We start from the raw sequence: 23,413 nt of genomic DNA, 5'->3' as shown, positions 1-23,413 counted from the left end.
TTCACTTGTGTGCACTTACAAGTGTGTGTGTGTGTAAGCAGAGGACCCTGCTCTCTCATTATGTTGTGGCTCCTGCCTGCTTGTCATTTTCTGAATACAGCACCCACAAAAAGCAACAATAATATGTAGTGACATACTGTGGGTGTGTATGATTGCAATGTGTGCCACATCATGTTCTCCAAACTGAAAACACACATGATGCTTAAAACATAAATATCTAATTTAATTGCCAGACTCCTTTGTCAGATACAGGGACCTTCTTGCTGTGAGGTGGGAGTGCTAGCCTATGTGCCACCTGCCTGCTCATAAATAAATTAATAGATAAACAAATAAATAAATGCGAACATTAAATAACCAAAAGAACAACCGACCAACCAACAACAAACACACAAACCAACCCTTGGAGTTTATTTTAATCGTATATATTATTGGACATTAAAATTGTTCATACAGCCAAATACAATTGTACATTGGACAGTCATTTCCCTAAATTGATACTGATATGCTCAGGTGTTGCTGCATTGTGAAGGAATTATTTACTCACCGCACCATTGGATATCTTTTTATCGATTTGGCAGCACTGACGAATCAATTCTACTGCGCATTTTTCTGTATTAAAATGCAGCACATTTGACAGAAAACAGGACTTTGACAGTGCGTTGTCATTAATTGCTTGACTGTAGTCTATGTTGTTCATTGGATTTAAAAGAAAGTTTTGAGCCCAGTATATTGAATGAATCAGTGCTTGTCAGGAAGAGACATCGAAAATCTGAATGGTTTGTATGGGACACACAACATTAAATAATTAAGAATTTGATGAGGTACAGGCTACCATATTTCATTTATTTATTTATTCTTCAAAATCTGTTCATTACTGTTGGTCATTATTTGGCCCCTTCACTGGTCGATGGGTGACCATAAAATTGCCTCAACATGTGATTGAACACCAGCTCAAATATATGATGTTTAGCACCACTAGAATGAAAATCAAAATTACCCATTTAAATAACTTGTACAGTATTTTCCGCACAATAAGGCGCACTGGATTATAAAGCGCACCTTCAATGAAAGGCCTATTTAAAAAAAAAAAAAATCATATATAGGGCACACCGCATTATAAGGTGCATATATTAGAAGCTACAGCAGTGGCTGGGGTTGCATTATGCATCCAATACATGGAGCTGCACTAAAGGGAATGTCGACAAAACAGTCAGATAAGTCAGTCAAACTTTATTAATAGAATACACACCAACTTTCTGACAACTCAGTTCACTCCCAAAACAAGTTAGCGCATTCACAATACGATACTGTACGTACCGGTAGCCGCCTTCGTTGAAAACAATGTATTTCCAGCTCCATTTGTCACAGTTCAAAGCAAAATACGGTATATGGGAAGCCACTTGTCTTGGAGAAGACACATGAACCTGAAATTCCCTAATACTATACTTATTTTGTTATTCTGATTATTTTTTGGACAGTTCTTTGGTGCTGTTTTTTCCCTTATATTTCAACAAAAATGGCACTCAAAACCCCTTACACCCCCTAAAGTCCTGTAAGCCAGTGACTCAGAGGATTTGAGTAAGAATATGAATGCTGTTGACATAGAGATGCCAGAGACATTCAGAGAAATGGTCAAACATGCCATTCATGCTATGAAATTGCCCAAAATGACTGTAGTGACAGGTTACATGACCACAGAAAAGGGTTGAATTATTTGGATGCCCTGAGTCAAACCCTGGAGACATGCTATATGCAGATAAGCAATGTGTATAAAATGTCTGATGTCCTGTAATCAGCTCGATTCCAAAGCTCTTTCAGGAGTATTAAAAAATTAAAGTGGGAGAACTACACTTAAAGATTTGACAGCTTTCACTTTAGAGGGTGAAGACAAAGTGTTTTATAAAAAGCTGGATAATACACCCTTTCTTGATCCAGTTGAGATGTCTTTAACAGGATTTAAATATGGAGGAGTTTGTTCTAATTTTTCACAAATGGTATTTGACTGTGAACATACTTATGCACGTCATGGGAGTACTTGACCATCATTGTTTATTCGTCAATATCATTACTCAATTAGCATAAAATGGCCTTTTGGACTAAGTGGTCTTTACATGACAGAGAGAAGACTAACTACAACAATAAGCTGACATCATTTGGTCAAGAGCTTACAATTGTTTGACAGAATGGACTTGGATGGACAACAGAAAAGTGCCAAAAATCTCAAGCTGGTGGGCTGTTTTGATCATTAAAATGGATTGGCAGCACATGGACCAATTTCTTTCCATGCATTTTATTTGCCATCTTAATATGTAGATCATTTAGATAAACAGGTTGATAATACAGCTCATTAGTCCTTTGATTTAAAGCAGAGGTGTTAAAATTAATTTTACAGGAGACAACATCAAAATTATGTCCCTGATGGGTTCAATGGGAAGTATGATTTCTTCCCCTTAATCCTGAATGTTTTTGTTTTCTAATATTTTTTCTTGATGGGTGATATCACACAGTTGTGCTAGTGGTTTACTTCTGTCATTTTTGAGGTTTCTCATGTTTTTTGTTCTGCTAGCCAGGTGTTATCTGACTAGTTGGTGCCCTCAGACGAACTCCCTCAGCACTTTCTCTGTTTCTTATTGGTTATTTTTAGTATAGTTCATAACGACTCACTTTACATGTATACTTTTAGCATTGGGTCTTTAAGACTGAATGGGGCCAGGGAGGCAAAGAAACATAATTTTGTATATGAAACAGTCTTTGCTCAAATGTTGATGATTTATTTGTACGAGAATCCCAGAGTGATGAAGGCAGCGAGTTGAACTGGTCTGGAGTGAAGGGGGTGGGGGAGGGGGCAATCTGAGCCATGGTATCTCATCTCGTGCAAGAATGTTGGCTTCCCTTCTCTCAAATCTTCACTCCAAACTCCATTGATGTAGAACATGTGATGTCTTGGTGCCTCAAAGATGCTTTTGATAATTTTATAACATTGCTTGCATCTGTGGTGTGGTACACTTTCACAAAAGTGCTATGGGGGCAGCTGAAATTGAAAGTGTGATATTCAATATTGTTAATGGTTATTCCACAAAGGGAGAATATGAGTTAGAGTAAAATGAGAAATTATGGAGTGAGTTAAAGAAATAATGCAGAGTAGTACAGTGGTAGGTGAGAGTGCAACCAGGCAAAATAGAAAGGTGATGTGTAGGTGGATTTTAGTGGAGCAGGGAATGGAGTGGTGGAACCTTAAATGGGAATAGTGTAAGATTTTCAAGGATAAACTGAGACAGGCCAATGATGGGGGGGGGGGGGGGGCTTCCAGATAAGTGGACAACTTCAGTAAATGTGATTAGGGAGACAAACAGTAGAAGACTTTGTGTCATCTTGATAGGAAGTACAATTAGAAACTTGGTGGTGGAATGAGGAAATGCAGAAGTGCACGAAGAGTAAGATGTTAGCTAAGAAGTGGGACCTTGAGGCGAATGAAGAGGTCTGACTTGTATGCTAGGTGGGACAGAGAAGAGGGAGAGAATGACAAATACAGTTTGGCGAGACAGAGAGACATTAATGTACACATGTACGCCTGTTTCCTGCATGTGTTCTTTGATGATTTTTTTTTTTTTTTTGCTGCAAAAGCATTCAATAATATTACAAATTACATGCTTTAGTCATGCAGAATACTTTACACTTTACACAATACAGAATATTTTTACACTGTTAGAGTGATTTGAAAGATTAGTCATGCTAAAACACATTTAATGAGTTATTCCATGCTAAAATAGAGAGGGATTTCAGTTCAACTAATATTTAAGTTGCAGCAAAATAATTGTATTTATTCATCTTTTTATTTCATTCTTGTAGATCTGACAAAAGTTCAGTCACTGCAGTATATGTGGGGGAATGATGAGACCAAAAACATTTTGTTGCGGTCCCATATAAAGTCCATACACGCAACTCTTTGGAATAGGGAAATTCAAATTCTGCCCCAAAAGCACATGAATGGCAACATAATGTAATCATTAAGGGTGGTGGCAGTGATGGGTAAAAAAGTTTGTCTTCAAGTAGTTCCAGCTCACCATCTTTGTCCCAGCTGACAGATAGCCTGCAGATAGCTCTGCGAGCCAGTCACTATTATAGGAAGAATGTGGAAGTTATTCACGAAGCTTCTATATTATTGAGGAAAGAGTTAAAATTCCTTGATTCAAACAAATGATTAAATCAAGGTCTACTTTTAGATTTTAGATCTGGAGACATAACAACAAGTTACATCTACTTCACAAAATAGCTTGAAGGCAAAAGCCTATTCAACACAGGTAAAGATGATGAGAATGTTGGAGATTATAATTTTTAATATTGTTTTATAACTGTATAACTTTAAGTCTGTCACACCTTTTTTCACTTTCCCCTTTTCATTTGGAAGCCAACTAGATTCTCTTCTTCCTCTTGTTTTCAGCTACTCCCTTCAGCGGTTACCACAGTAAATCATCCTCCCCTATCTAACCCGGTTCTCTTCAAATCTTCTCTCACACAAACTAACTTCATATCCTCTTTCACAACATCCATAAATCTTCTCTTTGGTCTACCTCTCAGCCTCTCCGCTTGGCAGTTCCAATTCCAGTATCTATCTACCAAGATAATCATTATCACTCCCCTGTACATGTCCAAACCCTCTCAGTCTGGCTTCTCTGACCTTATGTACAAAACATCTAACTTGTGCTGCCCCTCTTATGGACTCATTCCTGCTTCTATCCGGCCTCGTCACTCCCAAATAGAACCCAACATCTTCGTCAATGCTTCCTTCCTTTTCCTGAATACCACTACTTCTCGAGACAGCATCCCTGGTCTCACCACTTTCTTGTATATCATTCTTTTCATTTTGTCTGAGCTCTTTCTTGTTTGCAGTGGTAATGGACAAGCTGACAGATGAGGTTAGACAGGAATCTCCATGGACCATGATGTTTGCGGATGACATTGTGATCTGTAGTGAGAGCAGGTAAAAGGTTGAGGAGAATCATGAGATGTGGAGGTATGCTCTGGAAAGGAGAGGAATGAAGGTTCGTCGCAGCGAGACAGAGTATATGTGAGTGGGTGAGATGAAACTGAGTGGAACGATGAGGCTCCAGGCAGTGGAGATCAGGAAATTGGAATATTTCAGGTACTTGGGGTCAGCAGTCCAGAGCAACGGAGAGTGTGGATAAGAGGTGAGAAAACGAGTGCAAGCAGGTTGAAATGGGTAGAAAAAGTGTCAAGGGTACTATGCGATAGAAGACGATCAGCCAGAATGACAGGAAAGGTGTACAAGACAGTGGTGAGACCAGCGATGTTGATGGCCTAGGAACACTTATGATGAAAAGACAGGAGGCAGAGCTAGAGATCGCAGAGATGAAGATGTTCAGGTTCTCTCTTTGTGAGTGATGAGGATGGATAATATTAGGAATGAGTCTAATATGAGGTGTACAAGACAGTGGTGAGACCAGCGATGTTGTATGGCCTAGAAACAGCATCAATGATAAAAAGACAGGAGGCAGAACTAGAGGTCGCAGATGAGAAGATGTTCAGGTTCTCTTTGTGAGTGATGAGGATGGATAATATTGGCAATGAGTCTATCGGAGGGACAGCTGTTGTGGAGATGTTTTGGACAGAGGGTCAGAGAAGCTAGACTGAGATGGTTTGGTCATATTCAGAGGAGCGATAGTGAATATATATTGGTAGATGGATGCTGGAATTGGAGCTGCCAGGTAGGAGGTCTAGAGGAAGACCAAAGAGAGGATGTATGGATGCAGTGGGAGTGGATATGAAGGTAGTTGGTGTGAGTGAGGAGGATGCAGTGAAAAGGGTTGGATGGAGAAGGTTGATTCGCTGTCACAACCCCTGAAGGGAAAAGATGAAAGTAGAAGAAGAAGGAGTTTGTCTCACAACAGCATTATTCTTCTTCTCCTTCGGCTTTTCCCTTCAGGGGTCGCAACAGCGAATCAACCTTCTCCATCCAACCCTTTTCACTGCATCCTCAGAGCTCAGGGCTCAGAGCTAATCCCTGATGGAGTCCCACCTCCACCTTGAACTTCTCTGTTACCCCTACTGCACACCACACCACTGTCTCACAGTTAGCATACATGTCCTGCACCAGTCTGACATACTTCGATGTCACTCCAGCCTTCCTCAAACAGTACCAGAGTTCCTCTCATGGAACCCTGTTATATGCCTTTTCTAGGTCTACAAAAGCGCAATGCAGCTTCCCCTGACCTTTGCTATACTACTCTATTAGCATTCTCAAAGCAAAAAATGTATCTGTAGTACTCTGTCCTCTGGACATTGAGCTAAATTGCTGTTCACAGATGCTAACTTCTGCTTCATTTAGTTTCCACTACTCTTTCCCAAAACTTCATTGCATGGCTCATCAACTTATCCCTCGATAGTTGCCGCAATTCTGCACATCCCCCTTATTCTTAAAAATGGGCACCATCAAACTTCTCCATTCCCGTGGTATCTTCTCACTCTCTCAGATCCTGTTGAATAATCTAGTCAGAAACTTTTCCGTTGCCTCTCCTAGACACTTCCACTCCTCCACAGGTATCATCAGGGCCAACTGTCTTTCCACTCTTCATCCTCTGCTATCCCTTCCTCACTCCACTTTTATTAATCTCTCCTACTTTGGGGTCTACAATTGTCACCTCTTGTATGCTTGCGTCTTTCCTCATTTATCAGCCCTTCAAAATTCTCTTTCCATCTTCCCATCACTCTTCTAGCATCTGTTAATGCATTCCCGTCTCTATCCTTAATCACCAGGACCTGTTGTACATCCTATCCATCTTTACCTCTCTGTTTCACCAACCTGTATAGATCATTCTCTCCCTCCTTGCTGTTCAATTGGGCATAAAAGTCATCATACACCCTATGTTTTGCTACCTCTATATTTACTTAATGCTGTACCTCCCTGTACTCCTGGCTGTCCTCATTCCCCTCAGTATCCCATTTCCTCTTTGCTAACCGCTTTCTCTGTATACACTCCTAGACGTCCTCATTCCACTACAAAGTCTCCTTATCTAATTTCTTTCTCGATGACACACTAAGTACTCTCCTACCTGTCTCGATAACATTAGCTGTAATTGTGCAATCCTCTGGAAGATCTCCCTGACCACCCAGAACCACTCTCAACTCCCCCCTGAAAACCAAACAACACTCCCCCATTTTCAGCTTCCACCAATTTGTTCTATGCACTGCCTTTGTCCTCTTGATCCTTGTCACCAGAGTCCTTCTACAAACCACAAGCCTAAGCTATCTGGCTACACTCTCACCTACAACTACTATTCTGCATCACTTCATCTAACTCATTCCAGAACTTCTCTTTCTCCTCAAACTCACATCCCACCTGCAGGGCATAGCCACGAACGACACTGAGCATCACACCTTCAATTTTCAGTCTCAGGCTCATAAGTCTATCTGACATTCTTTTCACCTCCAGAACATTCCTAACAAACTTCTCCTTCAAGACAACTCCTACTCCATTTCTCTCTTGTAAGTACCATGATAGTACAACTTATAGCCTGCTCCTAAGCTTCTAGCCTTACTGTCTTCTGGACACACAGTATATCCACTTTCTTCCTGACCAACTCTCTACCTTTTCCTGTCATACTCTTAATATTCCCTACTAAGTCCCTACTCTCAGTCCCAGACTCTTTCCTTTCGTCTTCTCTCTCTGCTTCTGAACGCACCTTCTTCCTTTCCTTCTTTGACCTACAGTAGCCCGGTTTCCATTGGTACCCTTAGGTCATCGGTACCGGTGGCAGTCGTTTTTATCCCGGGCCTCGACCGATCTGGTATGAGATTATTAGATTTGATTCACATGTTTGGTTTTGGCAAAACTTTTACGCTGGATGTCCTTCCTGACGCAATCTTCTTTATTTATCTGGGCTTGAGACCAACTCAGGGAGACACTAGCCAGTGCCCCCCCTGAGGCTGGCTCAGGGAGACACTGGCCTGTGCCACCCTGAAGCTGCATTTTGTCTCACACCATAATGTGTTGTTAAAAAACGCGAAGAATTATTCATTGAAAAATAGCTATTATAACACATTTTAACCCAGGGGCACTGGATAGATGACGTATAGATGTTGCCGATGGTAACTTTAGCTTTATGCAAGTGTTACAAAGAATTGATGTCTACACAGCCCTCCAAAGGACAAGACGAGAAGAAAGGAGTGGGAAATTCCTTGTGGCCATAAACAACTTCCTAAGAATGCGGAGCTTCTCTCTGGATTGATTTGATGCATTTAGCTGAGTTAAGATGCTGAAAGAGCTTCCTGATGCTGATAGTTTAAATGGACACGAAAGCCGAACGCTGTACCAACAGTTTTCTTGCACCAGCACACAAAAGGTCCATGGGAAATGAGTGCTGACAACTCATAGTTACACCACATTCAGGAGATGCTGAATGTTCTCCGGTGAAGATGTCAAAAACCTGCTACTGCAGACGTAGCATGTAATAATGAAAGACTGGGCTCATTGAGGAAGCTGACAACAAGTCATCTGATTGGTCAGCACAGTAGTTTATAAATCTACAGTAGACAGCCGATGACAAAAAGTGGAGCTACTTACAGTGGATGCTCTCTGTCTCTGTTGCACAGCAATGCAGTTGTCACATGCACAACAGCATTCATTCTGATCACCGGGGACATCACCCAGGTCACCTTCACTCCCGTTCTCACCATCTTCACTCAATATGTAGACTGTGCAACAAGAGGGAATAAAACCCTGCACCTCCTGTATGCCAACGTGAACAATGCATACAACTCTTCCCCTTTCCCCAACCGGGAAACTCTGACCATAACCTGGTACTCCTGGACACTGCCTACACGGCGGTTGTAAAGCGGCAGGTGGCTGGCACCAGGTCTGTGTAGATCTGGTCCAAAGCCACAGAGTAGGCATTGTAGGAGTGCTTCGATGTCATCAACTGGAGAATTTTCGAAAACAACTTAAGTGACGACATTGAGGTCCTCCACCATTGCATAATAGACTACATCAAATTCTCTGACGTCAACATAGTCCCATCAAAAAAGGTCTTTTGCTTCAATAACAAGAGATGGATCGATTAGGACATCAAAAGCCTTCTTAACAAGAACAGAGCTTTCATGGCGAATGACCACCAGACCCTCAGGGCCATCCAGAAAGAGTTGAGGAGGAAACTGAACATGGCAAAACTCAACTATAAAAAGAATAATACCAGAGAGGTTTGGAGGGAATGAACAAGATGACAAGCTGTGGGAAAACCATGCGTGGAGCCAAGGATGGCCCTAATTTTTCTGTGGAGAAAAACCTTTTCTTCAATAGGTTTGACACCACAATGAGCTTCGGGCTCCCTTCCCCCTCCTCACACCCCCTCACACCTCTGCTGTTTGCTCTGCTCCCCCCCTCCCCCCATCCTCCTGCCCACCTTCTGCAACTGCCACAGACACCACCCCTCCTCCACCACAACCCCCGAGTACAAACACACACAGCCCTCCCTCACCCTGCCTCCCCATCTGCTCAACCCTGGACACAAACTCAACCATGGACAAACACCCCCTCCACCACACCATCCAATTCCCCCTCCGCTGCCCTCCTGAAGCCTCCACAGACAGCCCCCAGGATCTTCAAGGTGTGTGCTGGGCAGCTTGCTGGGGTCTTTCAGCCCCTCCTCAGCTCTCTCTGAGGTTGCTGAAGGTGCCTGACCTCTGGAAGACCTGCATTGTCCCACTACCCAAGAAGGGGCATCCAAGTACTCTTAATGACTACAGGCTGGTGGTACTAACATCACATGTCATGAAGTTGTTCGAAATGCTTGTAATCCAGCACCTGAAAGAACGGCTATCCGCTTCCCTGGACCCTCTGCAGTTTGTCTACAGGCAGCATACGGGTGTGGAGGATGCAATCATCTTCCTCACTCATAGGGCCCTATCCCACCTTGAGGGTCCAGGAAGCACTGTGACAGTCGCCTTCTTTGACTTCTCCAGTGCCTTCAACAGCGTCCAACCCACTCTCCTCAAGGACAAGCTGCTGAGTGCGCAACTTCACCCTGACATCACTGCCTGGATCCTGGACTATCTCACAGCATGGCCGCAGTATGTAGGGTGGATGGCTGTATTTCCAAGGCTGTGGCATGCAGCACAGGAGTGCCCCAATGTACTATCCTGTCTCCATTCCTCTTTACCCTCTTCACTTCCGACTTCCGGTACAACTCCAGTTTCTGCCACCTACAGAAGGTCCCTGATGACTCTACCATTATTGGATGCATTAATGATGACAACGAGGAGTGCAGAGGTCTGATCATGAATTCTATTGAGTGGCGCAACCAGAACCACCTCCTACTCAACATCTCCAAGACCAAGCACGTGGTTGTGGACTTCGGATTCCGGAAGAATCAGGGGAGACTGGCACCAATCACCATCCAGGGTGAAGAGGTGGAGATAGTGGACTCCTACAAATACCTTTGGGTCCACATCAACAACAGGCTAGACTGGTCACACAACACTGATGCACTTTACAGGAAGTGTCAGAGCAGAATGTTCTTCCTGAGGAGATTGAGGTTGTTTAGCGTCTGTAGCAGGCTCCTCAAGACCATCTACCAGTGTATTGTTACCAGTGCACTCTTCTTTGCTATAGTGTGCTGGTGGGGCGGTGGTAGGACTGATGAACACCTCACCAGGGAGGTGTACAGGAGGTATCCTGACCGGATGCCTGAGCCGCCTCATTTGACTCCTCTCAATGAAGAGGAGCAGTGAATCAATTCTTAGTCCCTCCGGAATGGCCTAACTCCTTGTCCAATCTCTGAGGGAGATTCCAGACATCCTCAGGAGAAAACTCATTTTGGTATGATGGATCAGTGGCATTGCTCTTTCTGCCAGTACCAAGGCTTGTGCCCATAGGTGAGGGTAGGAACTGGTATCAACCGGCAAATTAACCTTCTTCACCATGACAATAGATGCAGAGTCTGCATCTGATGCCGCAACGATCCACCTGTCAATCTCCCGCTTCTTTATTCCCTTGCTTGTGAACAAGATTTGCATTTGGCTGCTAACCACATTACTGAGAGCTGGAGCCGATGAAGTTTTGAGCAACTTTACCAATGAACATATGAACAAAAAAAAAACATTTATTATCTAATTTGTTCAACTTGGTTTCCTTTATCTACCTTAAGGACATGTTTGAGAATGACAATTTATGTGACATGTATGGAAAAAAAATATGGAAAATTTGAAATCTTTTACAAACATTCAGGACCACTGTATAGACATATATTGTTAGGTTGCAGTGACAGGAAAGGCAATCCAAATCCTGTGAAATAAAATTACTGAAGTTGTATAGAATACTGGAGCCCCAAAAGCCACATTAGTTTACAATGCAGTCTCGGGGCGGCACTGGCCGGTGTCTCCCCGAGTCAGCCTTGGGGGGGCACGGAGAAGTGTCTCCCTGAGCCAGTCCTAAGCCCGTATAAATGCAGGGGTTGTTTCAGGAAGGGCATCCAGCGTAAAACTTTTGCCCGAACAAAACAAGCAAAGCAACCATAATATCCAGATTATACCAAATTGATCGAGGACCGGGTTAACAGCGACCACAATTGGTACCGATGACCTACAGGGTAGGAGTGGAAATGCTGAATACTGTGGGTTGAAGAAGAAGAAGAGGAGGAGAGCGTGTTCGGAAGCAGAGAGAGAGGAGGAAAGGAAAGACCCTGGGACTGAGAGTAGGGATTTTGAATAGGAGTTATCTTAAATAAGGAGTTTTTTAGGAATGATCTGGAGGTGGAAAAAATGTCAACTAGACTTATGAGTCTGAAACTGGAAATTGAAGGTGTGATGCTCAATGTTGTTAGTGGCTATGCCCCGCAGGTGGGATGTGAATTTCAAGAGAAAGAAAAATGCTGGCAAGAGTTAGATGAAGTGATGCACAATATCCCCAGAAATGAGTGGTAATTGGTGCAGACTTCAATGGACATGTTGGTGAAGGCAATAGAGGGGATGAAGAAGTGTTGGGCTGATTTGGTAAACAGGATAGGAATGCAGAGGGACAGATGGTGGTAGATTTTGCAAAAATGATGGAAATGGCTGTAGTGAACACCTTTTTCCAGAAAAAAAAGGAACATAGGGTAACTTATAAGAGCGGAGGTAGGAGCAAACAGACAGACTATATCTTGTATAAACGAGGTAACCTAAAAGAGATCAGTGACTGCAAAGTAGTTGTAGGTGAGAGTGTAGCCAGACAGCATAGGATGCTGGTTTGTAGGATGACTGTGGTGACAAGGAAAATCAAGAGGACAAAGGCAGAGCAGAGGACAAAGGGGTGGAAGCTGAAAAGGTAGGTGTGTTATATAGTTTTCAGGGAGGAGTTGAGAAAGGTTCTGAGTGGTCAGGGAGAGCTTCCAGATGATTGGACAACAACAGCACGTGTTATTGGGCAGACAGGTTTTAAGCAGGTTGGAATGGGAAGAGAAAAGTGTCACGGGTACTATTTGATAGAGGACTATCAGCCAGAATGAAAGGAAAGGTGTACCAGACAGTGGTGAGACCAGCAATGCTGTATGGCCTAGAAACAGTTACAATGATGAAAAGACAGCAGGCAGAATTAGAGGTTGCTGAGATGACAATGTTGAGGTTCTCTTTGGGAGTGACCAGGATGGATAACATCAGGAATGAGTCTCAGAGGAACAGAACATGTTCGATGTTTTGGAGAGAAGGTCAGAGAAGCCAGACTGAGATGGTTTGGTCATGTACAAAGGAGGGATAGAGAATGTATTGGTAGATGGATGCTGGAATTGGAGCTGCCAGGCAAGAGGTCTCAAAGAAGACCCAAGAGAAGATATATGGACGTACTGAGAGAGGATATGAAGGTAGTCGGAGTGAGAGAGGAGGATACAGAGAACCGGGTTAGATGGAGAAAGCTGATTCGCTGTCACGGGCCGCTGGGGGCGGACTCAGAATGGGAACCACACATCCAAGGCTCAAATCAGGGTTGGAGGGCTTTTATTTCGGTAGGCAGGGTCTCTCAGGCAGAGTTGCAGGCAGGGCCCCGGGAAGGGTTGGGTAACAGGCAGGGTCACCAGAAGGGTCAGGGCAGGAGCTCAGGAAGGGTCTCACAGGCATTGTCATTGCAGGGTCACGGGCAGGATCTCAGAGGCAGGATCACGGGCAGGGTAGGGTCACAGGCAGGGTTACCGGAAGGGTCAGGATCTCAAGATGGATCTCACAGGCATTGTCATTGCAGAGTCACAGGCAGGATCTCAGGCAGGGCAGGGCCTCAGGAAGGGTCCCAGGCAGAGTTACAGGAAGGGCCCCCACAATCCTCCAGCCCTGGGACCTCCTGTCGCTCCTTCCTTCAAGCACTCTCAAGCCTTCTCAATCCCTTGCGAATTCCCCGGCCCCGAGCAGAGCGTGCCGCTGCTCTTTATGGGGCCGGGTAATTAGCGGCAGCTGGCGCAGATTGCCAATTTGATCCAGCCGTGTCAGACCCTGACATTCGCTGTGGATGGGAAAAGCTGAAAGAAGAAGAAGAAGAGGAAGAAGAAGAAGAAAAGCCAGAATAATTCACAATAATCAAAAACACAGATGATGGATTTCCCCTCACAATTTTTTAGTTTTTTATCTTTTAATGATATATTTCAAATGTTTACAATGCATTGGTTTAACCAGGGACTGACAAATGTGAGTTTTATTTGCACTCTTTTTCCTTTGTCAGAGATAGACAGTCACTGATAAAGACCTAAGGTTAGTTCTGATCACTTGGCTAGGCACAGAGTTTTAATTTACTGCTGAAGGACTTTAAATGATTGCTGCACTGACCTGGGGCCACAGGGGACGAAAGAAGGGGAGGGTTGGTATGTGCTGGGGGATGTGTTGAGGAGGTCAGATTGCAGCGGGTTGATTTCTGAAGATCTGGGCAGTTCTGTCAAGAATTGTATCAACACAAGCTTGGCCCTCTGCTTATGCTGTCACTCTGTCTGGAGAAATCACTCATGTCCCACTCCAGAGAAAAGAAGGCAATAAGATACAGAGAAGAAGGAAAGAGACACGTTTGTGTGTGTGTGTTTGTGTGCGTGTATGTGTGTGTGTGGAGGCCAGTGATTTGTTTGATTACCTTTTGAAGGTTTTAAAACAACAGGAATTCCCGATTAGTATGAGGCCCAAAGGGTTTCATGGGGCCACCGTTTAGGACCCTACAGGTTAGAATGTCTCTTTCAATGATAATGGCTGGCTTTTGGGGATCATTGGTAGAAATAAGTAAGGTTTCGAGACATCTATAGTAATCATTATCTGCAATAGTTATCTATTTGATATTATACTACTTTTTTCAGTTGTATTTCTCATCCTTATCTCATTTGTACATGTAACTGTTTTAAGTATTCATCAGTAACCTAAATACATGTTATTATTCATCCATGCATGTTGTTTCATTAACATGTTAAAATCTAAGGGAAATATATAAACCCCTATTTGGAACCCTTTTGTACTTCTCTTTCAGAACTAATATGCATGATATTTATTCAGTGTCTGATCTGGCCAGCAGCAACTGGAGGTGATGCGGCTTGTCATTTAGCACTGATACATTTTTTAAAGTCTATGAGACCCTTTCACATGTTCATATCCATCTATTACTATTTTAAAAGGCAAACATAATTAGCTTGGAGCTGTCCAAAAGGATTTCAGTTGGCTAAAAGAAATAAAAAGCAGGAAGTGAACGCTGCCTAAGACCGTACCTATGCTAAAAGATGGTAAAACTGGTGATGATGATGGTAAAATTCATGTTAATGAGCTTAGAGATTCATTATTCCATTGACTGGTAAATAGGAAATTAATAATAGCAATGTGCTTTCTGGTCAAAGCTACTTAATAGAGAAGATCATTCATTTCGGGGTTTTGTGTGTCAAGCCCAGAGACCTGCAGTTTGGAGTACATGTATATACACAATCATCACATATTCATGAGCCAGACACCAACCAGTGGTAAATCTTTGGTAAAATCATTTGAGATGTTGAGATGCATAAAGTCACAGAGGAATGAGATACATGGAAGTGTTATGTGCATGTGCTCCAGACTGATCCAAAGAAAATGGCTTTTGTTTAGTCCCTTGTGCTAAGTAATACAACAGAGTAATTACAGAGTGTGTGCTTTGTTTAGGGGTTGTCTAATTATGCTGTTTAGGTCACACAAGGCCCTCGGGTGTCACTCAGAGTGTATCTGTGTAGCTGCTGAGAAGACTAATTGTTGAGGCAATGTTAATGGTACAGCATTTGTAGAGTAGAATTGAGACTGAAATAGAATGGAAACACTAAAAGGGCTCTTCATATTGGCCTTTCTCTTTTACTTGTTTCCTTTTATGTATATCAGGCTTTAACCAATGTTACGTTATATATCTGTTATTATATAAAACCCCCATGGATGCAGTAAAATTAATGGGCATGTCTCTATGTCAAAATAGAAATTACTACATCTGCAGTGTCTATGTTCAAAGTATATGCTTGTATTTAATCCTCAATTACTAAACCAGTACAGATAGACATGCACTGTCTCACATAATTAATCAGACTTTTTCATGTCATCAACTCAAAGATTATATTTATGATCCCTATTTCATCATTAAAATGATATTGTCTTGTAATCAGTGCATATGCCTGTATTAAAGCACCCTTCATGTAACATATTGCAAATGGAAAAAGGGGCAACCCTTTTACTTAAATTCCTCAAAACATTTTTACAGTAAAAAGCAACATAAAAACAGGTAACAGCTAACCTCAAATTATTACCTAAAATAGATCCTTATTTGCTTCCAGGATGAAATATCATGGTTAATGTTCCTGCCTAAGCGCCTAAATTCCTTCACAGATACACATGCTGCCAAAAAGTGTTGACATCTTCATTGCATGTTTTTTAATGTTAGGGTACGTGTCTTTTGGGAGGGCGGCACAGAAGTCAATGAGAATGTTGTGCTTTAATGCATCTATCAGCACATCATAGTTCTGTAATTCGGCCAACTCAAACTGATAAGAAGACTCGGCTTCATCAATGGTGGAAACAAAGGGGTTCCGGAAAAGGCGGATATCTTTTGCATTAACACATACTTCACAGAAATCGCACATCGAACTCAGCATTTTCAACGCTTCCACACATGTTTCAGCTGGGAACAGGACCGCTGGGTTCTCTGCAGAGAGGTTTGGGGTAGCAGGAAGATGGATGAAGTTGTTCTTTTTCACTTGTTCCAAAAGCAGCGCTAGGTCCCACTTCAACACCTTGCAGCACAGTGTTTGCCGGTAAATTAGGCAGTGAACTTGTAGCAGAGCGGTAAGACCCCGTTCTTCTATCTCCGGGTTCACGAGCCCTATTAGACCGCGAGACGCGCCCACCATACCATGAGCTCCGTCAGTTGTGATGTAACAAGCTTTGACCAGTCCAGGTTCAGCTGTCGTAGTCCCTTTGAGACTTTGGGGGGCTGCCAGATCCTCGCACCTCTCAAAGTTTGCGGTAACTCCACAAATATAAATTAGCAGTTTTGCTGTGTCCTGCACATCCATGCTCTCATCCAGTGCTAATGAAAAAAAGGCAAATCTTTTCGTCTTCTACTGCAGCTGGGCATATGTACATTTCCCCCAATTTCTTCAATGCGTCTTGTGATTATAGTCGCCGACAGACTCAAGTCATTAAAGACATCTTTCTTCTCGGGACACGCCTCCTCCGGGATAGCATTCAAACATTTCTTGACAAACTCTCCATCAGTTAAAGGTTTACCGCGGCTCGCTACCAGATGAGCAACTCGAAAGCTCCCTCGAACAGAGGATTGCTGAGTTTGGCGTACAAATGCATTCTGCTGAGCTAACAGTCCAGTTTTTAGCTTTGAGAGTTTGTCTGATTGCGTTTGCCCTTGCAAGCTATCATACTTATCTTTGTGACAGAATTCATTGTGTCAGCACAGATTGTATTCTTTGAATATTGCCACCGTCTCTTGACAGATGAGACAAACAGCCTTTTCTTTGAATTGAACAAAAAAATGATCGTTTGTCCTCTGCAGGTTAAATACCCTGCAGTCTCAGATACTCTGCATAGTCAGAGTGGACAAATGTATTAGCGAGGAGAAGCATACTAGCGAGCTGCGAACAGAAATATAGTGGTGCTTATTTTATATTGGTATTGTCAACCCACAATGGCTGCCCGAAGAGAAGAAACGGATTTAGTTACTAATATATTGTGAAAGCCATTTTCTTTTTGAAGAAAAGCTTGACATAGTAAAGAAAGGTCGGGCAATTCCTAAGCTCGCGAACCGGTCACAAGCAGGAAAAGGATTTATCCGACATTTTCAAGCCACAAACTACAACCGGTACCCCTGGCTCACATGTTCCGAGTTACACTGCAAAGTGTATTGCTGGGAGTGCTTAAAGCTGAAGCGCATGGATACTCTGTACGACAGAATAATTGAGCTCTTTTTGAGGAAAGAAAGGAGGATGGATTTTGTCAACAAATTATCAAAATTTTTGTGAGTAAAATGCTGCTGTTTTCCTAAATAATATTGCATAATAATGTCTTTCTTGGAAGTTAAGGTGAACATTCCCCTCTGGTGTTTCTGGAAATTTCCAACAAGAGGATTTGGAGGGCATTCTGGAGGGTCTGTGTCTATCAGCTGGTCAGGGGATGTCTTGGGATTTCCCTGGAATAGTTGGACAGAGTGGCCAGGGAGAGGGTAGTCTGGACCTTTGGCTACCGTCCTCACAACCCGATCCCTGGTAAGAGGTAGAAAATGGATGGATGAATGATATAGGCTCTGATGGATTTAGTTTAATAAAGGATTGCTATAAAGAGACAAAAGATCAATTGAGGCTCATAATTCAGTGCCCTCATTAGAAATAAATGTAATAACCTCCCTGTATCTTTCTGCATGAAGAGTATATTTTTTTTTCTCATGACTAAGCTCACTTTAGTCTCAGTGATGCTGTCAAATTTGTGTTGTACTGCATGGATTTTACTCTGAGATTATAGATGTTGATCAGATTTACGTTCATGCTCTATCATTATCAACACACTATTAGTCATGAACAAATTATTAAAATAGTATTTATTAAGCCAAGCCATTTGTAACCCACCTAAAGGCCACAGATTGAGTTATTCAATAGACTGTTTTTGTTTTTTGTTAATATTCTGCATATTTTGATGCTTCATAGCCACATATTTATCATTTTTGTGTTCAATTTGAGTTCAATTTAGTAAGAGACATGGAAATAAGGGAATGAAAAATATATAAAATAGAAACTTTGCTTTTTTCAAATAGTCTGTTTATTTTTGTATAGAACCTTGTAACAAAAACGCAAACAAAATTCACACATATTTACAACTTTTTTAAAACTGTACTTGGTCTGAGCAGACCTGGCACTGGCCACTGCACTTCTTTTGTGCATTTGCCACACGTAAACTTGTAGCAGTGTACACATTGAATAGTAGCAGGGTTCCTTTTGCACCGGCCCTGGACTTGGCATTTCCTCCTTTTGCCGAGATCATCTGGTGTGGCGGCCTGTTTGCGAAGACAGTTCTCCTTTCCAATCTTCTTTGCCCTCATATGAGACTCGGCCAACTCACTAGCAAGCTGAATCAGAAAATCTGTCCGCCTTTCCTTCCTTCCTTTTACCTCCATTTCCCTTGCAAAAATGTTGCTCAGCCGGAAAGCTAACCTTCTAGGGACAGTCAATAAGAATCGCAGAGAAATTCCCTCTTCGGCTCGAGAGCTGAAATGCAATGAGTTCAGCACTCAGGTTGATAAGAAGACCAAGGCCTCCCCTACATTTCATACCTTGCATTGTACTGTAGGTGAGGCTTGGTCTTCATGTGATATGTTTCTGAGGCTGAGCTGATTCTGAATGCGATTTATTTGAATGAAATCAAATTGATGACTCATCATGGTTGCATAGGGATGGGATTGTAAATACTTGATGAGATTCAGTAGCTGAGCAATATAAAATCTAATTGGACAATGACTTGCTGGGAGTACAGTCATGGCCAAAAGTTTTGAGAATGACACAACCATAGAAACATCTGGCAAACACCTACAAACCCTAAAGGAACAGATTATGTTAAAGTGTCATTCTCAAAACTTTTGGCCATGACTAGAATGTGAAGACACCAAGAAGACAAAGGCCTCATCTACATTTCACATCTTGAATTGTACTCCCAGCAAGTGGCTGCCTGCCATTAGTGGCCCATTAGAATAACAACAGGGACTGCTCTGCCACCGCATTCCAGGGGGATCAAATGATCCCTGTCAAGTTCTTCTACCCAAAAACTTCAGTCTTGTTAGTGTTAAATGCTCCCAAGACCTTGGCGGGAGCTTTAGGGAAAGCCGAAAGAGCGGAACAGGTACTGGGAGTTCGAGAATTTTCATCTGGGATGGGCTGTAGCAGACCTGTAAAATGGAAGGTGAAACAAGCGAGAATGAAGGCGCAAACCGCCAGGCCCCAAGGGGAACGCTGTGACCTTCTTGACGGAGACCGAAGGCAGAGGAGAGTTTTCGGTGCTGGGGAGCCAGACCATGTGGCACACAGCTGTTCAGCACCCACAACAAGGAGCCGAGTAGTATCGGCCAAGTCCAAGGACTGAATGTGGACTGTGACATCAATGGGATCCAGTGCCGGGCTCTGGTGGACACAGGGTCAACCATCTCATTGATCCAGCCTGGGGTCTTTCCTGACACTACTGGTTCTGAATCTGGGGGCTGGAACGCACCAACCACAGCATCAGCACTGCCACGGGTAAAATGCTTGGAGGGAAGGTCCTCCTTCTGTTGCCTCCAGCTGCATAGAACATCAACTTGGTTAGCAAGAATTCAGGATCCCTGTATCATTTGCCTTGACCTGTAAAAAAAATGGAGGGCTGTGGTTGATGTATCCGGGGAAACAATATACCTGGGAGCCATTACATTCCATTCTACTGGTGAAAACGGACTGCGTTGAACCTCATCTCTAGCCCAAGGTACAACGACCTCAACACGGTCATCCTAGGAAGCTATCCAGCAACCCTTGAGCCATTTTCTGCTGAGACTAGGCAGGCGATCGATGACTTGTACTACCAGAGCTGTGGGGGTTTGGAGATGGGTCAGAAACGCCAGTTGCGGAAACTCCTGGATACGATTCCTGATATTTCGTAACCAGAGATGAGGACTGTACCTGGACCAAATAGGTCCAGCATGAAACTGCCACTGGATGGGTGCATCCGATTCATCCCGACATCTACCATTCATCAAGCAGGGTGTGGCTGAAAAGAAGATAAAGGAAATGTTGGAGACTGGGATTATCGAGCCCTCAACGAGCCCCTGGGCTGCCCCAGTGGCTCTCATCTGGAAAAAGGACAGATCCTGGTGTTTTTGGGTGGACTACAAAGTCAAAGTGAACAAAGTCATCCACAATTATTTTTATCCACCACCATTGGGAGACAATGCTCTGGACTATATTGCAGGGTCCAGCTGGTTCAGCTCCCTTGACCTCAGGAGTGGCTATTGGCAAGTAGAATTAGTGCCAGAGGCATACCCAAAGACTACGTTTTCCATAGGCCAAGGACTGTGGCAGTTCAGGGTGTTACCCTTTGGTCTTTGCAATGCACTGGCCAGCTTTGAGCACCTCATGGAGAGGGTCCTGTGTGATATTTCCTTGGAGTCAGTGTGCGGTCTATTTGCATGACCTTCTGGTCCATTCTGCAGAGATCCAGAGGGCCTTGGACAATCTTAAGGATGTTTCCCTTGCCATCCGCCAGGCCAACCTCCGCCTTATCCCGAAGAAGTGCAACCTATTCTGGCGAGAGACATCTTTTGCAGCTGGAGTAACCACAGACCCAGCCAAGATAGCAGCTGTAAGGGACTAGCCTGTTCGCTGAAGTGTTGGTGAGTTGCGGAGCTTCTTGGGCCTGGCCTCCTATAACTGTTAGTTTGTTAAGGATTTTGCTGCCCTGCATGCGCAGAACAAGAAGGGGAGGGCGTTTCAATGGGGTTAGGACTGTGTCCATGCGTTCTCCCGGTTGAAATAGGCACTTATCAGGGCTCAAATTTTGGATTTTCCCGACCTGTGATGACCCTTCATTGTGGACACAGATGCAAGTAATGTGGGTCTTGGTGCAGTGCTGTCCCAGGAAGGGGAACAAGGAGAGGAGGCCATTGCATACTTAAGCCGTTCTGTCAGCTATCCTGAGATGAACTACTGTGTTACTCCTCGGGAGCTTCTGGCTGTGGTTCTGGCACTCTGCCGCCTCCACCTGTATCTTTATGGTCTAAAGTTCCTCTTACGCACTGACCATGCTTCCTTAACATGGTTACTTAATTTTAGAGAGCCAGAAGGGCTAGGTGGCTGGAGGCTTTACAGGACTATGATTTCGACATTTGCCACTGGAGGGGTTGCCAACACAGTAATAAAGAATTTTGAGCCCAAGCAGCTTCAGGAGGACCAGGACGATGACCCTGCTCTCTCCCATGTGTGGCGCTCATCAGCGACTGCTATGGCCAGCAGTTTAAATGCTTGATACAGAGACCAAGGCTCTTTATTCACATTGGACCAACATTGTGACCTGTGCAAGCCTCCTCCACCGCCGTTGGAAAACGCTTGCAGGACACTGTGACCTCCTCCAGCTCCCAGTACCTTGCAAGCTAAGACAACAGATACTCCAATTGGTCCATGGCTCAGTGGGGGCAGGTCACTTTAGGGTCACCAAAATGCTCCAGCAGCTTCTAGCCCAGTTGTACTGGTCCAGATGTCGTGAGGATGTAAAGCTTTTTGCCCACTGTTATGACACTTGCACCATTCAGAAGGGACCAACTAGGTACTCCCACGCCTCTTTGCGTTCAGTGAGGTCTGCCAGCACCTGGGGCCAAGAAAACCAAGGCAACACCACGACACCCTAAGAGTAATGGGTTGGTTGAGCAGTTTAATTGAACTCTGGCCACCCAACTGGTGATTCTGAGCAGTCAGCAGCAGCGAGATTTGGATCGGCACTTACCACTGGTCCAATGGGCTTATTGGTCAGCAGTTCAGAGTCCACTCAGTGCACCCTGCAACAGTTATGTTTGGGAAGTACGCACGCCTGTGGACTTGGCCTCTGGGCTTCCGCCTGAACCTGAGGTGGAGGGCAGACCTGGCTTGAATTATCTGCACAACCTCTGAGAACGACTCAAGGGGGTGCACAAGTTAACCAGGCAAGCTCTCACAGAGACGTGTCCGAATAGAAATGGGCCAATGATGTCCACTGTTGTAGGGAGGATTTCGCTCCCAGGGCCCAAGTGTGGGTCTACAGCCCAGTGAGGAAAAAGGACCTCTACCCAAAGCTTATGTGCCACTGGGTTGGGCCGTGTACTGTTTTAGAACCACTGTCAGATGTCGTGTACAGGTAAGGACTAATGCAAAGTAGTCGCGTGGTAGTCCTGCACAGAGACAGACTTGCCCCGTACCAACCTCTGCTCCAACCAGAGGGCAAGTTTGGATACTGGCCACAAAAAAACAGCCCCCCTTCTGAGCCTGCTCAGGAGAGACCTAGCCGACCTTGCTGACACCGTAGGATCCCAACCCGCTTTAAAGGCTTTGTAATGCACGCTGAGGTTGCTGAGGACAGCTAACCTTCTTGGTGGGGGCTATGTAGCATGGGGCGGGGACTGGCTAGCAGAACCCCCAAATTCTTTGCAAATGAGTAAGATGATGATGATTGTTGAGAGCTCCTTTTGGTTCTAAGTTAAAAAACTCCACTGTTGAATGATTGTAAAATGTTGTGTTTGATTTGGGACACTAACCTGCGCCGTTAGTTACCATAATTGGGGAGTGTACCCTCAGGGTACCTGTAACGCTGAGAGACAGGGAATCGAAGATCGGAACCAGAGCTCTGTGTGCTTTATTTTGATTGCTGAATTAAATGCTGACTAAAGCCTAAATATCTACCCATATTGCCTCATTGATGAACATTCAGGGTCCACTCACACATAGTGGCGAGGTAGAATGGGACAGGTTCTAACAGTGTGTTAGTCTGTGTATTAGTCATTCATTCATGCCTTACACTTACAAAGATACTGTTGAAAAAAAAAAAAAACATAATATTTAATGCACGCATGAAAACAGAAAATCAAATACAAATATGTTCAAGTATTTAACAATTATTGATATTTTGTTGTTGTGAACACATTTTACGTGAAACATAGCACAACTCCAATTTGAATGAGTCCCGGTTGAGACATTGCCAAAAGCGACAATTTTTTGTGGTCTTCAGGACTATTCTCTGCCTTATGTTGGTTCAATTGAATAATTCATTAGCTGTTGTTTTAACTAGTGTATAATGTCTAAAAGGTAATAGAAAAAGATCTCTGCAACAGAGTTGTTTTCTAGGAGGGTAAGAAAAGACCCTAATGGAAGCAAGACTTTTGCCAGGAGAGCTTGATACTCTAAGTTGTTTGTGTGGT

This window comes from Fistularia commersonii, chromosome 5 (assembly GCF_037954325.1).
Source record: "Fistularia commersonii isolate RoL2024-O1a breed Wild chromosome 5, RoL_Fcom_v1.0, whole genome shotgun sequence".
Classification (NCBI taxonomy): domain Eukaryota; kingdom Metazoa; phylum Chordata; class Actinopteri; order Syngnathiformes; family Fistulariidae; genus Fistularia; species Fistularia commersonii.
Note: the sequence above shows the minus strand (reverse complement) of the source record.